The sequence below is a fragment of the Geotrypetes seraphini genome, chromosome 9 (assembly GCF_902459505.1).
Source record: "Geotrypetes seraphini chromosome 9, aGeoSer1.1, whole genome shotgun sequence".
NCBI lineage: Eukaryota > Metazoa > Chordata > Amphibia > Gymnophiona > Dermophiidae > Geotrypetes > Geotrypetes seraphini.
Genome location: NC_047092.1, coordinates 68,457,671 through 68,480,627, shown reverse-complemented (window position 1 = coordinate 68,480,627; position 22,957 = coordinate 68,457,671). Strand labels below are relative to the sequence as shown.

General features: G+C 41.4%; 1 protein-coding gene across 2 annotated transcripts in view; it reads left to right on the top strand.

Annotated features, from left to right (window-relative positions):
* The window catches only part of SLC38A4 (solute carrier family 38 member 4), a 207,504-nt gene that overhangs the window by 15,971 nt on the left and 168,576 nt on the right, over positions 1 to 22,957 (top strand). Inside the window, exon 1 of one of the 2 annotated variants that reach the window (XM_033957518.1) lies at positions 12,257 to 12,333. The exons of the other annotated variant lie outside the window; for it this stretch is intronic. The gene's annotated coding sequence lies outside the window, so the exon portion shown is untranslated. Of the gene's footprint in view, positions 1 to 12,256; positions 12,334 to 22,957 lie in introns of those variants that run through there. 2 annotated transcript variants of the gene reach the window in all.

Genomic DNA, 22,957 nt, shown 5'->3' with positions numbered 1-22,957 from the left:
GTATATGCTTGGAAATTTTGTAAAAAATTCTATAAATAAATAATAAAAAAAAAAAAAAAAAAGAAGGGAAGAAAGATTGGATGCACAGTCAGAAGAAGAAAGTGCAACCAGAGACTCATGAAATCACCAAAGGTAGGAAAAATGATTTTATTTTAAATTTAGCAAAGTGGAGGCAGTATTACCACAGTTTTCAAAGGAATTTGCCCAAATAACTTAATAGTTAACTGGGTAAATTCCCAGAGATGAAAACTTCCCTTCACTTTCTATGCACAGTTCTGAATTTATACCTGCTGTCTATATTTTACAATATGGTCCCCTTTTACTAAACCGCAATAGTGGTTTTTAGCGCAGGGAGCCTATGAGCGTCAAGAGCAGCGCTGGGCATTTAGATCAGTTCCCTGCGCTAAAAACTGCTATTGTGGATTAATAAAAAGGATGGGGGGTATATTTGTCTATTTTTGTATGGTTGTTACTGAGGTGACAATGCATAGAGTCATCTCCCTTGACCTCTTTGAAAAAAACCCAGAATAGGAATAATAATTAACATTTTCTCAGCGTATAGTGTGCTTTGTGTTTTTTAATTTTATAGTTGGTAGATCATTTTGACTTGGTCATTTTAAAGTAGCTCACAAGCTCAAAAAGTTTGGGCACCTCTGAGCTAGAGCGTTGAAATTGTGTATTTCTATTTTTTCCCCCCTTTTACAAAACTGTGGAGCGTTTTTTAGCGCCAGCCGTGGTGGTAGCAGCTCTGATGCTCAGAATTCTATGAGCATCAGGGCTGTTACCACTATGGCTAAAATCCACACTACAGTTTTGTAAAAGGGTGAGGGGTTAGTTTGTGATCACATATTCAATACTAGGCGAAGGTGTTTTCTGTGTTCTGTGTGTTCGAAAGTTTCAAGTTTCAAGTTTATTTATTCATTTGATGAATCGCCTATTAAAATTGCTAGGCGATGTACATAATCCAAGTAGAGAATAAAACAGAGAAACTAACGTATTAACAATACAATTACATAAAATACAAACATGAGGTGGGAGGGAAGTAATTAAAAGTTACAATCTTAAATTTGGTAGAAAAGGTAAAGACAAAAGGTAAGGGGTTATAAAACCAAAGCACAGTTTAAGAAAGATCTCCAAAGCATGAAAAAGTTTCAAATATTAAAAGCGTCATTAAATAAATACGTTTTAAAAAAATTTTTAAATATTACAAAGACATGGTTTTCTGTTAGGATTGACGGTGTAGGATTGATCTGTGCTGGTCTGGCTTGTTTAGTTTTACAATGGGTGTATTGATGTACTGCTCACTGCAATATGTAAGATGCTGCCTTTTCCTAGGTACTCATGTGTGACGTGTGGTTTGTTACTAAAAATCATGTTTTTCTTACAGATGGGGGGGTGCCAAAAAATGATGGGCCCCGGGTGTTACATATGCTACGTACGCCACTGTATGTAAAGATACCAGAAAGCTGGCGTAGCAAAAACTTTAAGTAAATTGTTATTCTTCTAAGTTTTGAGTATTTAACCCTCCCACAATCTCACGGGCACTCGTTTCAAGTTTCAAGTTTATTGAGATTTTGATTTAAACGCAATATCAAATATTTTCAATGCGTATAACAAAAATAAATTTGGGGAAATAAATAAAACCATTTGAACAATAAACATACAAACATATCCATAGATGATTAAAATTACATAAGGATTACAAGGATAAACTACATTTGTTTAAAAATGCGTTCTCCGCGCCTGCTCATAAATTTGTTGACTGGAAGGATCCAGCAATGTGGCCAGATGTCATTCAGGACAAAGACAGAGAAAGAATTGTGCAATTTGGATTAATGATGGAAGATGATTTAAAGCAAATGGCACAGTCTATGAATAAAGATCTTGACGACGTTCTTTTTATGAATATTTCCTCTATGCCAAATCACCCAATGGACGTGAGAAAATTTTAAGGGACTGGCTTAGGTGGAGCATTAGCAGAAAAGTATGTGTGTATTCGGCCCATGGAAGAAAGGGGGGGGAAGGGGGGGGGGAAGGGGTGCGTGGGGGGCCCAATAGGATTGCTCAGTAAGGGGCCCAGAAATTTCTGATGGCGGCCCTGCATAAGACGCACCAAGATTTCCACCCACTTTTGAGCTCCCTCCTGGCCGGATCATGTGTGGGGGGAGGGGGGTTGGGGATCAGGGATTGCGGGGCAAGAGGACATGGGCTCCCTCTTGCCCCGATGTTGTCAGGGGTTGGGGATTGTGGGGCAAGAGGGCTTGGGCTTCCTCTTGCCCCGATGTCGAGGGGGTTGGGATCACGGGCAAGAGGGATTGGGCTCCCTCTTGCCACGATGTCGTCGGGGGGGTTGGGGATCATGGGGCAAGAGAGGTTGGGCTCCCTCTTGCCCTGATGTTGTTGGGGGGGTCGTGGTTCAACAGGGCAGGAGGGTTTGGGCTCCCTCCTGCCTGGATCGTTGAGGGGGGTGGATTCTGTAACCGGTGTTGTTTAGGACAGACACCGGTTACAGAATCTAGCTTTTAGGCGAAGGACTGGCTCCTCCTTCACCTAAAAGCCCTTGTTTTGGATGTTGGGGCTTAGGCTTTTTAGGTTGATTATATGGTATAAGTTTAGACGTAGTGGTGGTCTGGGCATTTAAACAGTTGAATGTAGAGGCAGGCCATTATCAAAACAAACCTCCTTTTGGACATTGTTTTTTATAATGGACATTTTCTCTGCTTCTACTTTCAATGTTTAAGGCCTTAGGCCAAAAGGGGACTTAGACATTTTTTTTTTTATTATGCCCCTCCACGTGTCTATTATATCTCCCCTCTCCCACCTTTCATCCAAAGCATACATTTTGAGATCTTTAAGTTTGTTCCCATATGCTTTATGATGAAGACCACTGATCGATTTAGCAGCATCCTCCAGACTGACTCCATCCTGTTTATATCTTTTTGAAAGAACAGTCTCCAGAATTGTACATAATTTTCTAAATGAAGTCTCACCAGAGTCTTATACAGAGGCATCATCATCTCCTTTTTCCTATTGACCATTCCTCTCCCTATGCACCCAAGCATCCTTTCACCATCACCTTTTTCTACCTGTTCGGCCACCTTAACATCATCACATGATCACGCCCAAGTCCTGTTCCTTGTTCGTGCATGAAAGTTCTTCACCCCCTGTTTCCTCAAGTTATTGCAGCCCAAATATTCGACTCTGCATTTTTTAGCATTAAATCTTAGCTAACAAATTTTGGACCATTCTTCAGTCTTCACTAGGTCCTTCCTCAGGTTATCCACATCGCCAGGGGTGTCTACCCTATTACAGATTTTGATATCATCCACAAAAAAGTAAACATTACCTAACAGTCTTAACAGTATTGCTTACAAAAATGTTAAAAACGTCCAAGAATCAAACCATGTGGCACACCACTGGTAACATCATTTTCCTCAGAATGAAATCCCTCTGTCACTTTCCTGTCAACCATTTCCTAACATGTCAGTCACTTTATGATCCATAGTTCTATGCATTTAGCATACCGATTATATAAGGGAGAGCCTTAGCTAAGTGCAAAGCCAATAACTTAGCCAGGAGTTTTCCATCTACATTAATTAAAGAAAGAGGCCTATAGTTTGAAACCAACATGGGATCTCTATTTGGCTTCAGAAAAACAATAAAGACTCCGCCATAGTACCTTAATCAGTTGTGACTGATATAAATTTAAAAGATGAGGTAGTAATAATTTTTGAAAAGATTTTAAAAAACTCCACTGTGAATCCATCACTACCCGGAGCGGATCCAACCCTGAAAGACTTCAATGTTGCCTGGAGTTCTGCAGATGAAATAGGCGCTTCAAGATTTTTCTTTATATGCTCAGGAACCTTTGTCCCATTTATTAAATTTAAAAATTCCCTACCATCTTGTTCTTTATCTGAATAAAGCTCAGAAGAATATAAAGCCTTATAATATTCCAAAAATTGTTTAAAACATTTCCAATATGGGTATGAATTTTACCATTGTCATCTTTAATAGCCACAATCTTAACTTTTCTTTTTGTTTGTTTTTTTTTTTTTTTTTTTGCTTTGAGTTAATTAGCCAATAATTTTCCTGCTTTATTCGAGTTTCCATAATACAGAGCCTGTTGAGAAAACAAATCTTTCCTAGCCAATTATGAGGAAACCTCATTATATTTATATTTAGCTTTCAACAGGGCAGAGTAACTTGATCCCATTTTAGTGCCAATTGTGACTACAACATCATAACAGTTTGCTCTAATTTGTAAAATTCTAATTTAAGTAATTTCCTAATATGTGCCGAATATTAAATTATGTGCCTTCTCATTGTGGCTTTAAAAACATCCCAAATAATTTCCAGAGGGATTTCCTCTGAGGAATTGAAATTAAAATATTCATTCATTTTAATTTGAATTTCCTCAAGGAAGTTTGAGTCTGCAAGCAATGTATTATTGAATCTCCAAACAGGTCTATTAATATATTCGTCAGCATATCTATATTCTATCCAAATGCCAGCATGATCTGACAAAAGAATCGGATCTCTGCTAGTCTTGGTGACCTGCAGAATTAAATGATCTGAAACAAAAAAATAATCAATTCTAGAGAATGATTTATGAACTTGGGAACAAAAAGAGAATTCACGAGCATTAAAATGAAAAATCCTCCATATATCTTTAAATCCACATGAATCGTAAAAAATTATCAAGACCTAATGATTTTAATGATCTAGATGGTTGTTTGTCCATTATAGGATCCATGACAGCATTAAAATCTCCAGCAACTATTAAATTAGATGTAGCTAGTGACAGAATAATTTGTTGGAGTTTTTAAAGAAATCTGCCTGATTAATGTTAGGTGCATAATTATTAAAAGTGTCAGAGTATCTTTTCCTGAAGTCATATTAACATGGAGCCATCCACCCAATGGATCTGCCCGAAAATTATCAAATGTGGTGGAAATATCCTTATTGGCCAAGATTGCTACCCCTGCCTTTTTCCTAATTACAGGAGCAAAGAAGCAGTGCTTTATCCATCCCCCTTCTAGCTTAGCAGGTTCAATCACAAACAGATAGGTTTCCTGTAGGAAATAAATATCAACATTTTGATTTTAAAAAAAAGTAAGAATTTTTTCCTTTTAATGGGATGGTTAAGCCCATTCAAATTCAAAGAATAAAGTATTATCACCATTGCAATAATTTAAACAATATTAAAGCATAAGCTATTATTATATTACTGGAATATAAAATTTAAAGTTTCACACACATCCTAAACTCATTTACACCCCATACCTCCCCATTCCCCCCTCCCCCTGCCATACCTCATGGTCAGCTTAGATGCATATGGGCAGACCCATTATCCATCCCCCTACAATCCTTTTATCAATTATATGTGAGCAAATATTTCATAAAGTAAAATACACCTTTTCCAATCATAAATACAATAATAAAATCATCAACCCTCCCAAAATTTAACCAAGATTCAATTAAAATACAGGATAAAAAAATATAAATCAGCACTTATCTAAGTTCATACATACATTATAATCCTATAAATAAATTTGAAGTAGACAGGGAATTATAATTTGAAAATTCATAAATATCAAATACATATTTACCTATCCCTAATCAACAGATTCAAAATCTATATATAAAGTGAATATATTTATCCCAATCAATTCCCCCAAACCCTTATATTTTATTCAGGATGTATATTTCATTAAGTAAAAGTATACCCTTTCCAATTTCCAAACCACCCAAAATATAGGGCTCCTTTTACAAGGGCACGCTAGTGGTTTTAGCGTGTGCTTAGCATGCATTAAAATGCCACACACATTAGCCACTACTGCCTCCTTTTAATCAGGCGGTAATTTTATAGCTAGCACACGCTATAGTGCGATCTAATCCTGAGTGTGCGCTAAAAACACACTTTGTAAAAGGAGCGCATAATCTAAACAACAAAAATATAAAAGATATATAAAGACAGAAATTATCCATTATATAACATACAGCAATCAATTTCAACACTGCGGTATAGTTGAATGGTAAGACACTTAAATAATAACCGTTATATTAAAAAAAAACCATTCTCCTTTTCTTCACACCTAACTTAAAACAGTATGGGTTCTAAATCAATATTACAGGTAATTCATTTATCTATCATACCTTATTCCTAATCAGTTTCCCATTTAATTAAAATATTAACTAAACGCCAAGAAATCATACACATAGAATTAATACATTTACCCCAATAAATCACCAGGACTACCATATTTTATTTATGACATTCCGGAACTTGGAGGCAAGGAGGATGGCAGTTTGAGTGCAGAGCTCCTCTCCCTGGACAATCTGCCTGCTTTTAAATATCAGCAGCAGTGGGAGATCAATTGCTTTTACACCTAAGCAGCAACGGGACCAACCCACCAAAAACCCACAGTCCCGGTCCTGCAAAAATATGAGCTCCACCCTCCCTGCAGTTCGCTAGGAAAATCAACTGCTTTTACACCTAAGCAGCAGCAGGACCAGCCACCACTACCAAGAGCCCTTTGCCCCGATAGAGCCAGGCATGTGAGCTCCTCCCTCTGCAGTCCATTGGAGAGATCAATCTACCTGCTTTTAAATATCAGCAACAGTGGGAAATCAACTGCTTTTACACCTCAGCAGCAGCGGAACTATCCGCAACTACCATGAGCACACAGACCCGATCCAACCAAGAGTGTGAGCTCCACCTCCCCCTGCAGTCCACTAGGAAGATCAACTGTTTTTTACACCTAAGCAGCAACAGGATCAGCCACCACTACCGAGAGCCCTTTGCCCTGATCCAGCCAAACAAGTAAGCTCTTCCCCCAGCATTCCGTTGGAAAAATCAATATGCTTGCTTTTAAATATTATCAGAAGTAGGAGATCAACTGCTTTTACACCTAAGCAGCAACGAGACCAGCCACAACCACCGAGAGCACACAGACCCGATCCTACCAAGAGTGTGAACTCTTCCCCCCATGCAATCCGCTAAGAAGATCGACTGTCGGCTCCGGGCGGCTTTCCCGCAGAGGAGAGAATCCTGCATTCACCGTGGGCCTCATCTGGGGCAGCCTCCTTGGAGCGGCTGGGGCACGGGCAGTGTGTCTGGGAGGGAATGCATGGATGGGAGAACATCGCAGGGGAGGAGACATAGGCATCCTGGGACTGTCTGCCAAGTCTCTTCCCTGAAGAAGCCCTTTCTGGAAACGTCAATCGCTCCTCCTAAACTTACTTGCTCCACTTCATCACTGACGCTGAAACCGTGGATTGAAGACAAAGTTTTATTTTATTTTTCTTTCCAGCTTATGATTTATCTTTAATCTTATCTATTGTTTTGCCTTTTGTCTTTGTTTTGTTCTATTTCTATCATTTAAATTTTTCCAGAATTATATTGTTCAACGGCTCCCCCTTCTGCTTCTATTCCTTTCTCTCCTCTCTTCTACCTTCCAAAATATTTAGATCAATGCTGTCTTGTTAAAATGTTTATTTTATTTTTATTTTTCCTCTAACTCTACTTTTCACTTCTCTATTACCCTCCAGGTACTTTAGTTAGATTGTGAGCCTTCGGGACAGTAAGGGAATTTTTCAAGTACCTTTCTTATTTCTAATCTTAATGTATATTTTCTGTAAACCGCTTAGAACCTAACGGATGTAGCGGTATATAAGAAATAAATTACATTACATTACATGTAGTAAAATATTGCATGAAGTAAAATTATGCCGCTTCCAATCATGAATCCAATCTTCAACTGATAGGCACACCGATGGAGGCCAGCGTTTCACCGACTAGCTGCATCAGGGTGTGACCCGACCGATCAGTCTGCAAAACAAAGAGAGATAAAACAAAAAGGAACTTAGACAGTTTCTCATTAAGTTTTAACTTCTTAGTGTTGAAATACTAACTTGTACCTTGAAAGAGCGGAAACAACCGCTTCAACTGAGTCCAAAAAGATGGCTTCCATGGGGCGGCTCTGAAATTCTGAAATTTAAATACCCCCGGTAGAGACGTCACTACCGGAAGTGAGTCAAAAACAGACATAACAGCTGAGAGATGAAAACAAACCGGCAAAATAAAAAACAAAAGCCGAAACGGGAAAGAAGGAAAAATACATTCTTTATTGTTTTTACTTTTTTATTTTTATATTGTTTCTCGTTTATGTTTTTTATATTTTTTATATATATATTTTTTATATTTTAATTTTGTGTGTGTTTTTTTGGGTTTTCTGTTTTCTTTTTTCTTCTTTGTAAGGTACCTAGAATATGTGACACCCGGGGCCCATCATTTTTTGACCCCCCCCCCCCATCTATATGAAAAATATGATTTTTAGTAACAATCCACATATCGCACAAGAGTGTACCTAGAAAAAGGCAGCATCTTAAACACTGCAGTGAGCACTAGAACACCAACACATACATTGTAAAACTAAACAAGCCAGTTCCCGCACAGTCAATTGATCCTACAGTCAATGCCAACTGAAAACTATGTTCTTTTCATACACACAGAACAGAGATACACCCTCGCCCAATATGGAATAATCACAAACTAAAAATAGAAATATGTAGACAAAAGTTAAACTGAACCGCCAAGAAACCAGACTCTGCATACAATGCAACACCACATCACCACAAAAACAGTAACACATGTACTCTAATACTGTGCAAAATATAAAGACAGTAGATGTAAATTTGAAAAAACTGATACATAACAATCACCACTTTACAAATTAACAAATAAAAATAAAACAAATGATGAGAAATAAGAAAATACCATTTTATTGGACTAATCCCCGTAAGCTCGGTCCCCATCCCCGCAAACCACCTGATTCCATCCACACAAGCCTTGAATTGTTTTATATTGAATTTAGTATATTAAAGTATAAAAAGAAACAATATTCTGTACAATTGTCAATTTTTAAATCAACATCTTCTCCCCACTCTCTCTTCCCCATTTCCCTTCAGCGTCCTCAGCCCACTCTCTCTCCACTTTCCTTCAGCGCATGCACATAAAAACAAGCAAGTAATTTTATATCATTTTCATTCTATTCATTCATAGAAAATAAAGTCTAAATAATACCAGTCACATAACAAAACATGATTTTACAAAAATAATTCCCTGCACAGTCAAGCCTGCAAGGATTGCTGGATGTCTTTCAGCAGCTCCCCTCCCTCACTCCCCCTTACCTTTGTAGCCAAGTCAAAATGATCTAAAATACAAAGCACACTACGCAGAGAAAATGTTAATTATCATTTATATTCCAAGGGTTTTCAAAGAGCTCAAGGCAGATGACTTTATGCAATGTCACCTCAGTAACAACTATACAAAAATAGACAAATATACCCCCTCCCTTTTTCCAAAACCGCAATACTGTTTTTTAGCGCAGGGAGCTGCGCTGAATGCCCATGCGTCTCTCGACGCTCATAGGCTCCCTACACTAAAAACCACTATTGCAGTTTAGTAAAAGGGGGCCATAGTGCAAAATATAGACAGCATATATAAATTCTCAAAACGGACACATTTTGATCACTAAATTGAAAATAAAATCATTTCTCCTACCTTTGTTTGGTTAATTCATCAGTCTCTGGTTGCACTTTATTCTTCTGACTGTGCATCCAATATTTCTTCCCTTCTTTCAGGCTCCTGTATGCTTCCTCTCCTCCAGACCTCATTCCCTCCCCCAACTTTTTCTTTGTTTCATCCTGCCCCCTTCTTTTTTTCTCTCTCCATGCCCCCTTTCTTTCTCTATGTCTGTCTTTCTCTCTCTCCGTGCCCCATTTTTTTCTTTCTTTCTTTGTTTCACCCTTCCCCCTTTCTTTCTTGCTCCCTGCCCTCCCCCATTCCACCACCATTGGGAAACATGCTACTGCCACCATCGGAAACAGGCCGGCGCCGAGTTCTCCCTCCCTGCTTTTCTTCCCCTTGGGGCCAACCAACACTCGCCACCCGACGTCAATTCTAACGTCGGAAAGGACGTTCTGGGCCAGCCAGGCAGCGATTAGCTGGCTGGCCCAGAACGTCTTCTCCAATGTCAGAATTGACGTCAGGTGGTGAAAATTGGTCGGCCCCATGGGGAAGAAAAGCAGGGAGGGAGAACTCAGTGCCAGCCTGTTCCCGATGGCGGCAGTGGCAGCCTATTCCCCGATGGCAGCCTATTCCCCGGTGGGTGGCCAGTTGTAAACCCCCTTGGGAAGTGCACCCGGGGCAAATCTTCTAATATCTTGTAAAAACAGCAGATCACTCACTTCAGCCCTATTTCCTCTGAGTCAATTCTTACATTAATCCATCTGTACTTCCTGTCCAGCAATAAATTCCTACAACTTTTTGGGATCTTCAAAGTACAGTGGTGCCTCACATAAAGAACGCCTCGCACAGCGAACGCTGCACACAACGAACTTCATTTCATGATTCATACAACGAACTTCGTTTCACACAACGAAGTCGCCCGAGCTTCCACGATCGCTGCCGATGTATTGCATCCTTCCGCGCAGGCACTGCAGGCAGTCGTTAGTCACTGCGCTTAACGCGTTTCACATAACGAACTTTTTGCATAACAAACTTGCTCCTGGAACGAATTAAGTTTGTTGTGTGAGGCACCACTGTTGTTTTATTATTTACAGTTACTTTCATAATGGCTGGCTAAAAAAGACCATATTTTGCTCCCATTAATTTAAGCTGCAGTCTCAAATTTAAAAATTCTTTCCTTACTAAAGCAGTCTGTTTTTCAAAATCAGGCAGAAACAAGATTTTTTGCTCCTGCCACTTGAGACTTATGCTGTTTTGCTGTAGATAAAATTTGAAGCCTTTGTTGGTATCTGAGGAGCCGAATTATCAGTGGTCTAGGACCTCTCTGGTTACTAGATCTATACCCAGGTACCCGATGGGCTCTTTCTATCTCCAGAGGGAAGCAAAATTGTATTGATAGCATTTTAGGTATATTCTCCTCCAGAAACTGAATCACATTAGTTCCTTCACTACCCTTAGGAAACCTTAGAAGACATAAATTATTTCTTCTACTATAATTGTCTGCATGCTCCAAATCTGTAGCCAAACTATTATTTTCCTGTCTGCTGAAGCTTTACTTATTTCTTCCTCACATCCCTGAACTCTTTGCTCTAACTGATCTATCCTGATAGAGCACAATGATAGTTTCTGTGATAAACTGAATACTTCAGACTGAATTATATTTAGTTTTCCTGTGTTTTCTTGTACTGAATCCAATATTTTATTTAATTATAACATTACCAGATCACTTGTCTCGCTCTGGTCTACCGGTAAAAGTACCTTGGAAGGCGTAGGAGGGTCTGGTTTTGATCTCTTTGCACCACTGGTTCCAAAAGCAGCCTGCAATTTTGTTTGTTTTTTGGATGCCATACTGCTCTGCTATCACTGAGACAAAAATTAACTTTGAAAAAGGTGAAAATAACAATGACTGAAACCTTCAAAACTACTGAGAAGGGGGAGCTAGATCATTCATCCATTCCTGTTGGCAGCTAAGCTCCGCCCCTCTGGGTTGTAGTATTGAACGTTAATTCGTTTGTTTGACTAACTAATCCACACAGAGGTCTTCCTATACACAAAAATTTTTTAAATATTGCATATACATTTTTTCAGTGACTGCACTCCACATTTTGTTTGACATAGATATTATAGAGCTCTTTTTATACCAGTTTAGTGGTTGTTCTATAATAACTCTGGTTTTTTTCTAATTACGATCTTTATAGATGCTGCATACCTTTGCTTCGCACCCGCCCATGAGCACATACTGTGACAAACCCAATTCCGTTTCTGGTTTTGTCCCAAAGATGGGGAGGAAATTCACTAAACCTCAATGCAGGAAAGCTGATCAAGTTGAAACTCAGACTTCAGAATTAGTTCACTACTACTTAGACAGAGAGATTGCATCAGATGAGGAATGGCAGGAAAAGGACAGGCAGGAAAACTTTACCCAGTTTAAACCTGTCCCTGACACTACCAGGAGATTACTACCTTTCCAGCAGCCTGTCCCTTTAAGAGCCAGGGCTGTAAGGAAACCTGCATATAGATAAACGGACCAAGCTAGTGTATGGAGAGCCCTTCCCCCATCCAGGCTCAGTGTGTGTGTCTCTCCACAGCTTAAAGCGAGGCAGTCCAGAGTAGCAAGAGGAGAGAGGCAAACAGGGACTGCAGCTGATGAAAGCCAGGAAGAGAGTGAGATTTTCTCTGACCAGCCAGAGGAGGCTGGAGAAACAGATTGGCATACGGCAGAAGCAGAGGAGATGTTTTCTCCCTCTGGAATTTGTGAACAGGACCAAGGAGAAGCAATGGACATCCAGGAGAGTCTGGTAGGAGCTGAAACTTTTTCTGTGGACATGGAAGTGCAGTGAAACGTATGTGTTTTGTTTTCTGCCTGCAGACGCTGAGATGTAAGATAAGCTGTGCATTTGAACTGTGCCTGCTTGTAGCTATGGTTTTGTTTTTTTCTTTGAGGAGAGTTTAGTTTTCCTCTCCTAGAATTCTGGACTTTGAATGTTGCCTTAAAGCACCGATTTTGATTCCTACAAACATTTGCATGTTTTTCCTTGCTAGCAGCCAGACTAGGCAATCACGTTCCTCTCTCACAGCTGTGTGTAGTTGCTACAGCAACGTTTCAGAAGGAACTGTACTTAGAATATCTGCACTGAACGTTAGCTCTGAATTAAACTTCTCTACATGCTGGGCTGTTCTAAGTTTTTCCTAGCAGTGCCTGTGTTTCTGAACACAAGTTTTACTTATAAAGAAACAGCTTATTTAAAGAAAGGTTAGGCTGAAGTGAAGCCATGTAATGTACCTGTATGCTATGCTACCCAGTTTGCTGTGAGATTTTTTTACTTTTCATTATCTGGCCAAGGACTGTCAGTGCTCATTTTGAATAAACATCTGAGTGAATATTGCAAGTCTAAAGTATATAAACTAACTGCTCTGGTGAAGAGGACTGTGTTATGAATGTACTGTTAAAGTCCAGAAGCAGGGGACTGTGTTTAAGCCATTACTGACAAACGTGGAACCTTTGATTTTGGTTTTTTCCTCTGTTTGAGAACTGTATGAATTCATGGAATGAGTGTTGTTTGTTTTGGGTTTTTTTTTTTTTTTTTGAAACTGCAAGGCTGAAGCCTGTATTATGGTTTATTTGGCCAGTTGCTGAAATAAAGCTATTGTTTTTGCCATTTCTGACTGAGCCTCATTACTTGTATGACCCTGTTAGGGTGTTAGCCAGCCAGATAAATCCTGAAGGTTTCCTTGGTTGTAAGGGACACACTGGACCAGAAGTTTTGTCACGATCCTGTGGGCTCATTGCGTATCTCAGGGGTGCTGGTGTGACAAGACCCATGATATAACTAAGACCCCACAGGTCCAGAGCCCCTTGGACGTACGCAGAAAATGTACGGTGAAAATATCTGCTGAAAATATACACAGAGAATATACACAGAAAATACCTGCAGAAAAAAACACAAAAAATGCATATATAAAATATGCATACTTCATCTAGGGATGGCAAGTAGGATCCCTTACCCACTTTGTGGCCTTTCATCAGGAGAGCCATCAGGCCACAACTGTCACATTGTTAGCATAGGTAACTGATGAGGCCTCTATCTGACACAGTACAGTCTTCAGTGCTTTTTTATGTGGGAGAGGAGAATCTGCACTTTAAAGCACTGGAAGGATGGGATAGGGACCTGGGGTGACCAGGTGTATCCCCCAGAAGGTGGGGCAGGAACCTGGAGGGATCAGGTATAACCCCTAAAGCTGGGAATGCTCAACCAGATCACTGCTCATCTCAGGAGCACAGCAGCAGAAACCAAGGCTAGAAGGCTTGACATCCAATAAAGCAGAGTTCAAAATGTGAATTCTATCTCCAGCTACTGGTAGATGAGCACAACCAACTAGTCTCTGGATTCATCTGCTGCTGATGCTAAGGAATGTCAGTATATGAGCACAAGATGCTTCTTATAGAATTGCCCACTCCATTGCAAGGATGCACTATGACAAATTTACACAGCAACATTTTTGTCTTTTTTTTTTTTTTTAATAAATCCAACAAAAAGGCAGCCATCAGAATGCAATTTATTCATAAAGCAACTTTTAATAGTAGTGCATAATAGTGCGTGTGTATTGTCCTATTATTCAAACATTCAAACACTGCCTGATATGTTTCAGCAACAGGTGTCTGCATCAGAAGCAAAAACAGTTTCTGTCCTAAGAACTGTTACACTTAGGGCAGTGGATCGCAAACTGTGTGCCTCCTAAGATTTCAGGTGTGCCACGAGATGCTGGGAAGGAGGAGATGCGCCAATACTAGCTGACTGCCTACAGGACGTGCCTCTTGGAGTGAGAGGCAAATCCTCTAGGCAAATAGCCAGCATTGGCACCTTTCCTTCTCTTAGCATGTCTTCCCTGCAGGCACCCCCTACTGGTAGCTCAGGGTCTGTCTGGAGGGCCTTTGCACATGCGCAAGCATTGATGTGATGTAATCATGCATGTGTGTGATGCCATCGTGTCGATATCTGTTTGACAATGTTTGCGGGACACTGACCTAGGGTGATTAGGTTATCCATTCCAGAAGGCAGACTTTTTGGCCAGTCCTGGTTTTAAAATTATATCCCAAAGCAGTGTAATATTTGTAGTCCATTATTCTATCCATTGAAATCAGTACTGCCGATCCCATATTGCACCAGGATGAGGTTGGCAGAAATCCAGGACTGGCCAAAAAGGCTTCCTTCTGGAATGGGTAACCTGGTTACCCTAGTTACACCTTAAAAGAAGGCACTCAAAAGTATCAAGATTGCCTTTATTGGACCTCAAGGAAACAATATACACTGTTTTAAATCTTGCTCTAAAACATGTATTTTGGTTGTTTTCCCTTACGAACAACGAAGAGTTGAAAATAAAGAGTTTTTGATTATTTTGGGTGGGCCTAGGCCTGATTCTGTATAAGACGCCCTTCCCGGGCATCCTGTACAGCATCCGGGCCTTAGTGTATGCCATTCAGCAGCGCATCTTTATAAAAGGTTCCACCTGTATTAAGCAATAAAAATAAATTATTCAATTCAAGTCCACTACAATTAGGAGTTCAAATTCTCATAACATAGAGGAGAATAAAGGAAAAATATTAATTAAAAATAGATACAGATATGTGGGCAGAGTACTTTTAAATTCCCCTATTACCGTAACCCACCAATCTAGAAAGCCAACACCAGATCTAGTAGCCAAAAGTGATGTTAAACATGTGGAGGGGCATAATCAAAAACAACGTCTAAATCTCCTTTTGGCTTAAGACCCTAGGTGTACAAAGTAGGCAGCAAGGAAATGTCCATTCTTGAAAAAAAACGTTCAAAATGTGGGTTTTTTCCAAGAATGGCCTACCTGTACATACAGCAGTGTAATCGCCCAGACCGCCACTACGTGTATGCTTACAACACATTCCAGACCAAAAATTCGCCCAAGTCCCAGTACCCAAAACAAGACCTTTTAGGTGAAGGAGGATTCTCTATCTGGCATCTGTTATAAACAATGGCGGTTAGAGAATCATGGAACCGTCCCGTCCTCCTGTCCCTCCCACAACGATCGCAGCAGGAGAGATGCCCAATCTCTCCTGCCAGACACCCCCCTCCCCCGAAGTGCTCTTCACCGGCAGGAGGGATGCCCGGTCCTTCCTGCCAGACAGCCCCTATCCCCCTGTATGACCGCCCAGCCCACTTCCTGGACCCCCTTTCACCCCCACCCCCAACCTCCACCATGACTCCGAACCCCCATTTAACCTTTTTTTGATGGCCAGCTGGACAGGTCATAGAAACATAGAGTATGACGGCAGAAAAGGGCCAACGGCCCAACAAGTCTGCCCACTCGAATAACCCACCCACCCTAAGCACTTCCTCAAAGTGAACCCACATGTTTATCCCATTTATTCTTAAAATCGAGCACATTGCTGGCCTCTACTACCTGGAGTGGAAGATTATTCCAATGATCAACCACCCTTTCGGTGAAGAAATACTTCCTAATGTCCCCATGAAATCTCCCACCCGTGATTTTTAGCGGATGCCCTCTTGTCGCCGTAGGTCCTGTAAAGGAAAAGATGTCTTCTTCCATCTCCATACAGCCAGTAACATATTTAAACGTTTCTATCATGTCTACCCTCTCTCTGCGTTCCTCGAGAGAGTATAGCTGCAACCTACCTAGCCGTTCTTCATATGGGAGATCCTTGAGTCCCGAGACCATCCTAGTGGCCAATCTCTGAACCGACTCCATTCTCAACACATCCTTTCGATAATGTGGCCTCCAAAATTGAACACAGTATTCCAGATGTGGTCTCACCATTGACCTGTAAAGCGGCATCACCACTTCGGGCTTACAGCTGACAAAACTTCTCCGGATGCAACCCAGCATCTGTCTAGCCTTGGATGAAGCTTTCTCCACTTGATTGGCAGCCTTCATATCTTCACTAATGATTACTCCCAGGTCCCATTCTGTAACAATTCTAGTTAAGGTCTCACCGTTCAGAGTGTAGGTTCTGCAAGGGTTTCCACTACCAAGGTGCATAACTTTACACTTCTTGGCATTAAAGCTCAGCTGCCAAATAGTAGACCATTTCTCCAGTAAAAGTAGGTCCTGTGTCATACTGTCTTGTATGGTATCTCCGCCTACCACATTACATAATTTAGCGTCATCGGCAAATAATGCAATTTTACGCTGAAGTCCCTGAGGTAGATCCCATAAGAAGATATTAAATAGGATTGGACCCAGGACCAAGCCCTGCGGTACTCCACTGAACACGTCCAACGTTTCGGAGGGAGTGCCGTTTACCACCACGCTTTGAAGTCTGCCACTGAGCCAGTCTTTAACCCATACAGTTAATGTTTCTCCAAGTCCCAGCGAACTCATCTTGTTCAATAATCTACGGTGTGGAACACTATCAAAAGCCTTACTGAAGTTCAGATACACTACATCCAGGGACTTTCCCTTATCCAGTTTTTTTGTTACCCAGTCAAAGAAGCTGATTAGATTGGATTGGCAGGATCTTCCCTTTGTAAATCCATGCTGATGGGGATCCCTCAGCCTCTCATCGTCCAGAACCATATCTAATTTGTGTTTAATCAACGTTTCCATAAGTTTACACACTATTGATGTAAGACTTACCGGCCTGTAATTTTCCCGTTTGATTTAGTGTGTCCCTTATTTCCCCGTTTGAGTTATTTTGTCCCTTTCGAGTTTGTTTATCCCCTGCAGTACTGTCTGCAATGAAAATACTTACCTCAGACTCAGTAGTGGAGTGGTTACTTACCATACCGGGATGGTTACTTACCACACCAGGATGAGAGTGAGTACCCTCCTCCAACTCACCTAGTTTAAAGCTCTTTGGAGCAGGCGAGCCAGTCGTCTACCGAAGACATTCTTCCCTCTTCTGGTCAGGTGGAGCCCGTCTGGTCCCTGTAGTCCTTGAAGTGCCTCTCCATGGCCCACCTTTATCTCAATGGCAGGCCTGCCCCTTCCTGATGCATTGTAGGATGCACTGGGGAGGGGCCTAGGACCTGATTGGCCCAGGCGCCTAAGGCCCTGCCCATAGGAGGGGTCTTAGGCACCTGGACCAACCATAATCTTAGAGACTGGGCATCCCTCCTGCTGGTGAAGAGTGCTTCAGGGGAGGTGTCCGGCAGGAGGGACTGAGTATCCCTTCTGTTGGTGAAGAGCACTTAGGGGGAGGTGTCCGTCAGGAGGGACTGGGCATCTCTCCTGCCGGTGAAGAGCATGCCAGTTCGGGGGGGGGGGGTGTTCAGGCAGGAGAGATTGGGCATCTCTCCTGCCATGATGTATCGGGGGGGGGGGGGGGGTCGCAGTGGGTGTTGGTAGGAAAGATTGGGCATTTCTCCTACCGCGATCATTACAGGTGCGGGGGATAGGTTGCCTGGACTGCTGAGCTGATCTCGGCAGCCGCGATCAGCTCAGATGCCTGATCCAGAACTTATGCCTGTTTTGACTTCATCTAAGTCAAAATGTATAAATTCCATCTGGCAACCTGTTAAACCTTTTTCGTTATGGCTGCCGGATGACTAAGTCTCTAGGTCAGCCCACATCCTGCCCTATCTACTCCTCCAAAAATACCCCTTTTCACTCTGGGCATACAGCAGCACTGAAAAAGATACGTCTAAAACCAGTTTTGATTACTTGGACGACCTGTCTTTTTGATTGTCCAGGTACCGACTTAGGCTGATTTTTGGCCTTTTTTTATTATTATTATTATTATTATGAGCCTCATAGGTTCTAAAAAACAAAACAAAACAACATATTTCACTGAAGTCAAATTCACAGCATATTTACAGGTATCTTCTCTATCTCCTGAATTTCAAATGCTGGGGCCTGGTATGAAATTATCTTCCAGTTCCTGGACATACATGGAGGTGCTGAAAAGTTCTCAGCCCAACCAACCAACTTCCTAAATTCTGAGTGTTATTTTGCCACTGTAGTTGAAAAAAGTGCTATCTTATTTCGGTAACAAAATTCTATGTTTTTGACATTGTTTCACCATAGCCACATTATTCTCTTCTTGGTTGGGCTGAGAACTTTTCAGCACCCTCTCATATATCAATAAAAGTGAAAGTAATGGCAGATTGCCTGACTTGCCATAGTTTAAAGATAGATAGATAGATAGATACAAAATAATTGACTTTTTTGTATGCGAGTCAAAGGTAAGCACATTGAATGCACAGTTTATTATATTGGCAAGACAAGCAGCACTATACTTCACTTTTTGGATGTCTTATTCAACTCCCTTTAAGCACATTTGTTTAATCTAAGCAGGTCATAATAAAATATCCATCTATTAAAACCATAGAAAGCAATAAAGCATAAGAAACAAAAATTGCAGATACAAATCTCAAATCATCATCATCATCAACTAAACAAGCACACATTGTTAGAAGGAAAGTGCACAAAATAATAACAACAATAATAAATAACAAAAGAAAAGCAGCAAAATCCATCTGTTCAATTCTAAACCCTCACCAAAATTTAATTCACCTACCTGCTAGTTACTTCTTATCTAATACAAAGGGCTCCTTTTACTAAGCTGCGTTAGCGTTTTTAGCGCACGCTAACACCCGCGCTACACGGAAAAACTAATGCCAGCTCAATGGAAGCGTTAGGATCTAGCGCACACGGCATTGTAGCACGCGCTAAGCGTGTGCTAAAACCGCTAGCGCAGCTTAGTAAAAGGAGCCTAAAGTAAATCTGGACTGAAGAGACCCCTAGAGGAAAAAGAAGGAATTTAGAAGATTCTGATGTTCTGTGTTTTATGGAATAGAAGAATAGCCTGGTCTACATAGAGATATGCAGTTTGAATCCAAATGTTATACTGGATCCAGAGTGAAACTGAAACCTGTTAGCAACCCCCCCACCAAGCCACAGTAGAGGTTTCTGTCATGACCCGGAATGCTAAATGCTTCGATGCTGCTCCGACCCTGGGCTGCAGTAGAAACCTCTACCACGGCTTGGTAAAACAGGGCCAAAGAGAACACTAACTTTCTGTTTAACCGTGTTAACAATGTCTAAAGAACTTTTCGGAAGAGACAAACTTAAGGATTATGGAAGAGGTAGAATAGTTTTGCTACTTTTGAATGATCTCCGAGGATGAAAAAGATATTATAGAGCTTAGAAGCTGGTATGGATAGGCAGATTGGATAGGCCATGTGCAGTTTTTATGACATTCTTTTTATGTTTCTGTGAAATTTCAAGACTATGAGCTCTTAAAGGACACTGCTTAAAGGCACAGTGCTCGAGGCACAAGACCTGTGCGTCCCAAGGTTCAGGAAAGGGTGCAAAAAAAATCGAACTAGAAACCCAGCATGGATAACAACTGCAGTTAATAAGGCGATAAGAGACAAGAAATCATCCTTCAAGAAATGGAAAAAGGAACCAACAAGGGAGAACCAGGAAGAGCACAAAAGGCACCAGAAAGAGTGCCATCGAGAGGTCAGGAAAGCAAAGAGAGAATATGAGGAAAGACTGGCAGGAGAAGCAAGAAACTTCAAACCCTTCTTCAGGTATGTGAAAGGGAAACAACCAGCCAGAGAGGAAGTGGGACCACTGGACGACGGAGACAGGAAAGGAGCGATAAAGGAGGAAAAAGAGATAGCTGACAGGTTAAACAAATTCTTCTCGTCAGTCTTCACCAGAGAGGACACATCCAATATCCCAGAACCTGAGGTGATTATAAACGGGGAACACGACAAAAAGCTGGTACAACTAGAGGTAAGCAAAGAGGATGTCCTCAGACAGATAGATAGACTGAAGAGCGACAAATCACCAGGCCCAGACGGCATCCACCCAAGGGTACTAAAAGAACTGAGAAACGAAATAGCAGAGACACTTCGCCAAATATGTAACCTCTCCCTAAAAACTGGAGAGATCCCAGAGGACTGGAAAATGGCAAATGTCACGCCCATCTTTAAGAAGGGATCAAGGGGTGACCCGGGAAACTACAGGCCTGTGAGCTTGACCTCGGTTCCGGGAAAGATGATGGAAGCAATGGTAAAGGACACAATCTGCGAACACATAGAAAAAAATGGGCAACTGAAGGCGAGCCAGCATGGCTTCTGCAAGGGAAGGTCGTGCCTCACAAACTTGCTGTACTTCTTCGAGGGAATAAACAGCCAGATGGATAAGGGGGAATCCATAGACATCATTTACCTTGACTTCCAAAAAGCCTTCGACAAGGTACCTCACGAACGGCTACTAAAAAAGCTGTGGAACCACGGGGTGCAAGGGGATATCTACCGATGGATCAAACACTGGTTGGCAGGCAGGAAACAGAGGGTTGGAGTAAAGGGACAATACTCAGACTGGCAATGGGTCACGAGCGGAGTTCCACAGGGGTCGGTGCTAGGACCTCTATTGTTCAATATATTTATTGACGATCTGGAGACGGGGACAAAATGTGAGGTTATCAAATTTGCTGATGACACCAAACTCTGCAGCAGGGTTAGGAACAAGGAAGACTGTGAAAACCTGCAAAGGGACCTAACGAGACTGGAAGACTGGGCAAATAAGTGGCAAATGAGTTTTAACGTAGAAAAATGCAAAGTCATGCACGTAGGGAAAAAGAACCCGATCTTCAGCTACAAAATGGGGGGAACACCGCTAGGGGTGAGTAACATTGAAAGGGATCTGGGGGTGATGGTTGACACATCACTGAAACCATCGGCGCAATGTGCGACAGCCTCAAAGAAAGCAAACAGAATGCTGGGCATCATCAAAAAGGGTATCACAACCAGGACGAAGGAAGTCATCATGCCGCTGTATCGCGCAATGGTGCGCCCGCACCTGGAGTACTGTGTTCAATACTGGTCGCCGTACCTCAGAAAGGACATGGCGGTACTCGAAGGAGTGCAGAGGAGGGCGACTAAACTGATAAAAGGTATGGGAAATTTCTCTTACGCTGACAGGTTAAAAACGCTGGGGCTGTTCTCTCTGGAGAAGAGGAGACTTAGAGGGGACATGATAGAAACCTTCAAAATCCTAAAGGGCATAGAGAAAGTGAATAAGAACAGATTCTTCAAACTGTGGGGAGCCACAAGCACTAGGGGTCACTCGGAGAAATTGAAAGGGGACAGGTTTAGAACAAATGCTAGGAAGTTCTTTTTTACCCAGAGGGTGGTGGACACATGGAACAAGCTTCCGGAGGAGGTGATAAGCCAGAACTCTGTACAGGGGTTCAAGGAAGGTTTGGATAGGTTCCTGGAGGATAAGGGGATAGAGGGGTACAGATAGAACTTGAGGTAGGTTATAGAAGTGGTCAGTAACCACTTCACAGGTCGCGGACCTGATGGGCCGCCGCGGGAGCAGACCGCTGGGCGGGATGGACCTCTGGTCTGACCCAGTGGAGGCAACTTCTTATGTTCTTATGTTCTTAAGACATACATGTATAGTGAGCCTTGAGAGGCTAAAGGAAAGGTCCAGTCCCCTCCTTCATAAAGAGTTTTATACTCCATCATCACTGACAATATCATAAGAATAATTTCCTTTATACATATGCAGATGATATCACATTATTGCTTCCTTTTGATTCCTCGTATTCCTAAAACATGGTAGTACAGGATATCTTTTCTATGGTGAAAGAGTAGCCGAATGTGTTTAGACTACAGTTAAACATACAAAAAGCCAAGATGATGTGGTTTGGACCACCCTCAGTACCACTTTCTCCTTTGGAAATTATGCTTTCTGGTGATTATTTCAAATTAGAATCATCTCTTTGAATCCTGGGGGTAATTTTAGACTCACGTTTATTGATGAAACATTAGTTGAATAATTTGATTCAAGGAGTCTTTTATAAGTTGAAGTTACATTACATTAAAGATTTCCATTCCGCCATTGCCTTGCGGTTCAAGGCGGATTACAAAAGAATTACAAAAAACGTATTACAAGAAGAAGATATCTGGTAATTTCTAGAGAAGATAGAGAGTAGATGAGGTTGCTTTGGGGAATCGGGAAGGTATTGGGAAGTGGTATTAGGAAGTGGGAAGGAGCTAGTGGTATTAAGTCGTTTGCAGGAATTTCTTGAAAAGTAACATCTTTACTTCTTTTCTGAATGTTTTGTAGTCTGAGGTCATAAGTAGTAGATTGGAGATTTGGTTGAATTGCATAAAGTATTATCTATCCACTGAGCAACTGAAACTTTTGGTTCAGGCAATTATACTGTCTTCTATTGACTATTGCAATTTGCTGTATGTAGGCTGTTCTTAGATGGTCTTTAATTATTGTAGAATTCAGCAGCCAGAATTGTTTATGGCAGGGGTGCCCAAAAGGTCGATTGTGAAGGCAATGTGAGTCAATCGTGGAGCCCATCCTGGGCTCCATGATAGACTCACTTTGCCTTTGTGTTCTCCCTGCTTCCCAACGCCATAAGAACAGCAGAAGTGCCGGGCCCACCAGCCTTCCCCC